General features: G+C 44.7%; 1 long non-coding RNA gene across 1 annotated transcript; it reads right to left on the minus strand.

The window, feature by feature from the left end:
• Window positions 1-336: 336 nt before the first annotated feature.
• On the minus strand, window positions 337-974 carry LOC143718514 (uncharacterized). The gene is made up of 4 exons (XR_013196420.1): window positions 885-974; window positions 732-800; window positions 462-603; window positions 337-367 (listed from the first exon to the last, which is right to left on the minus strand). It is a non-coding gene; the product is annotated as an uncharacterized LOC143718514 (long non-coding RNA).
• Window positions 975-3,214: the final 2,240 nt, after the last annotated feature.

The following is a 3,214-nucleotide window of genomic DNA, read 5'->3' on the forward strand; positions in this document are numbered from 1 at the left end:
AACTTACAAATTTTTCCCCTTTTCTGTTCTATGACAGGGCTTTTTGATGGCCTGTTGGTAGGAGATAGAGGTTATGCATGCCAGAGGTTTTTGCTAACGCATATCCTGACCCCCAGACAGGCCCACAAAACCGCTTCGATGTGGCCCTCAGATAGTGGCTGCATGTGCCATTCTGCATAATATAGCCACTATCAGAAAGGAGCGAGAACCACCACAAAACCAGCTTCTCCCTGATGAAATTGACCCCATCACACTTGACCACCCAGCTGGGGCAGCTGTCAGAGATGCGATCACAACACAATATTTTACTTAATAAAAGCACACTGACACTGCAGATAGGACTCAAACTGTTTTATTGGTCATGTGGCTAGGGAGGAAGAAAGAGAGCAAGAAAATTACATTAATAGACATTCATAGTGTTCATACTAAAGCGTTACTTGTTTAAAAAAAAGTTCACAAACGGAGATCTGTTTTTTCCAGCTGTTTGATCTCCAATTTAATTTTTTTAATTTGGAGCCTCCTCAGCTCACAGTCTAGCTCCTTTAGCTCACAGTCTAGTTCTAGGCTCCTTTTATAAAGGGCCCTGACTGAGTCTGTTTCCACCTGAAACAATTCCACCACAAACATGATCATTACAAGTTTTCTGGAGGTTGATCAAATCACAAAAAGTGGCATGACTATCTACAAACATAGGACTGACTGTAATTTATGTCAAGGGTTTAAAGCATTACCTTGTTCACATTCCTTCTGTAGCCCATTGAGGTAGAGGCTTCAGTTTCTGGGGCAGGTTGTGAAAAATCCTACAATAAAAGAGATGTTTAAGGGCCAGTCACTTAATTATGACATTCAAATGTGTGCCGTAATAAAAAGCCCAGTGCATTCACCTCAGCAACTGTCTCAGAACACACAGACAGAGTGTCTTCATCATTTGGTTCACCCTAATAAATAAAAGGCAAATATAAAGCATAACTGTTATAAAGCAGTAGAGGTCTGCTACCCGACCCGAGCCCGACGGGTCGCGAAAAATGTGCGGGTTTCGGGTCGGGTTCGGGTTAATGTTTAATGAACAGCCTCGGGTTCGGGTCGGGTTCGGGTTTAACTAAGAAAAACTAAATATGCTATATATAGTTTGCGTGCCGTGTGCTTTGCCTGCTTGCTGTGTTGTGGTGACCGGCACGCGAGAGAGAGAAAGTACATACGTGCGCAGCCGCAGATGTGCAATATGTGCATACACACAGTCATACACACAGGCTCTCTCTCAAATATAATGATAATGATATATAAATATATATATATATATAATTTTATATAAATATTTTTTTTTAATTATTTGTTTTATTTATATCAAGCTGTTTTGCGCATGTGCTACCGCTCTCGCGCGCTATTTCAGTCACAATACAGACAGACAGCAGACGACAACAAGCAAACCATGAGTCTGATAAAGCAAAAAATTACTGAGGGAAAACTTATGACAGTTCCAAATGATGCAGGAAAAGCTGCAATCTGGAAGCATTATGATCTTGTCGTTTCAACCAGTAAAGAGCCCAGTGGTTACGTGCAGTGTAGAGCTTGCAAAGCTGTCTTGGCGTATGACATTAAAAAGACAGGTACATCTTCTTTACAGCGACACACTGACCGTGGATGCACTCGTCCAACAGCAGGCCTAGCCGCTAGTAACAACAGACAGTCATCTCTTTCGGACTATCTATCTCCAACAGCCAAGTCAGTACCAGCTTCTGTAAAATCTAATGTAACAGAAAATTTTTTTGTGGAGTTTTGCTGTCAGGATATTAGATCGTTTCATACGGTTCCTGGACGAGGTTTTATTAACCTAGCGCAAGACCTAATAAATGTGGGGGCTACATATGGCCGTGTCTCAGTGGACAGTGTGTTACCTGATCCCACAACCATCTCTCGGAGATGCAAGGAAACCACGGCCTCCAAAAGACAGGCGCTGGTCAAAGAAATATCGGAGATCATGTCTGATATTAGTGTTGGGATGACCACTGACATGTGGACTGACGACTATCGCAAGATCAGTTTCTTAACTATCACTTGCCACTACATCACACCTGATTTTTTGCTTCGAAGCAGAGTCCTTACAACAGCGATGTTCCCTCCTGAAGAAGCGAAAACTGGTGACAACATACGGAGAGAATTACAGAGACTGCTCGTATCTCTACTAGGATTTGATGCTTGTGTTATGAACAAAGTCGTCTGGGTCACTGACCAGGGATCAAACATGATTGCTGCACTCGCGCCGTATCATCGACTGGATTGTCAGGACCATGTTTATAACACAGTTCTCAAACACGCGCTTGATTCTGCCGAACTACGAGACAGCGCACCAGAGGTAACACAGACTTTACTGGCAGCAAAGGCGCTTGTGCGATATGTCAAGCAAACGGGTATAATAAGTCAGTTATCAACAACTGTCAGGCAAATGTCAGAAACCAGGTTTAGCACGGTGTTCCTTACCTTGGATTCAATTAAGCAGGTGTACGCTGAGCTTCGAGAAAAACTTGAAAGCCGAGGGGAAAGCCGAAAAATCGACGAAATATCTCCAGATGTCTTGGAGTTCCTGCTGGAATTTCTTCGCCCATTTTACGAGGCTCAGAGGGAACTAGAGGGTGACCAGTACCCCACACTTAACCTGGTTGTTTTGTGGCACGAGAGGCTTAAGCGCCACTGCAGACCTGTGGCATCAGACAGTCCTCATCAGGCCATCATTCGTGAGCGGCATCTTGAATGGCTGAACCGTAAAATCAAAATACAGACACTACATAAGCTTGCCATATTCCTTTGGCCAAAGTTCTGTCAGCTCCGCATGCTGTCTCTCCCTGACAGAGAGGATATCCAGCAAGAAGCCAGGCTTCGGATAGCCAGCTTTACCACAGGCAACGAGCCAGCTGAACGCGTGGCTGAACCGGTCACTAAAAGAAGCAAGATAGTGGCAGAGTTTGAGGAGTGGGTGAACGTGCCCCTCGGTGAAACCGCAGATGAAGTTACGCAATACTCCAGCCGCAACCACGACATGGAAGAAGAGCGGGATCTCTTGGGTTGGTGGAAAAACAACAGCGGTGTTTTCCCCTTACTGTCAAAACTGGCCCGTAGTATCCTCAGCATCCCTGCAAGTAGCAGCAGCAGCGAGAGGAACTTCAGTGCAGCTGGACTAACTTTCAATCAGAGGAGGACGGCGCTGAAACCATCAACT

Source organism: Siphateles boraxobius, unplaced genomic scaffold (genome assembly GCF_051911475.1).
Source record: "Siphateles boraxobius isolate OS27281-9 unplaced genomic scaffold, OSU_SipBor_1 61, whole genome shotgun sequence".
Taxonomy (NCBI): Eukaryota; Metazoa; Chordata; class Actinopteri; order Cypriniformes; family Leuciscidae; genus Siphateles; species Siphateles boraxobius.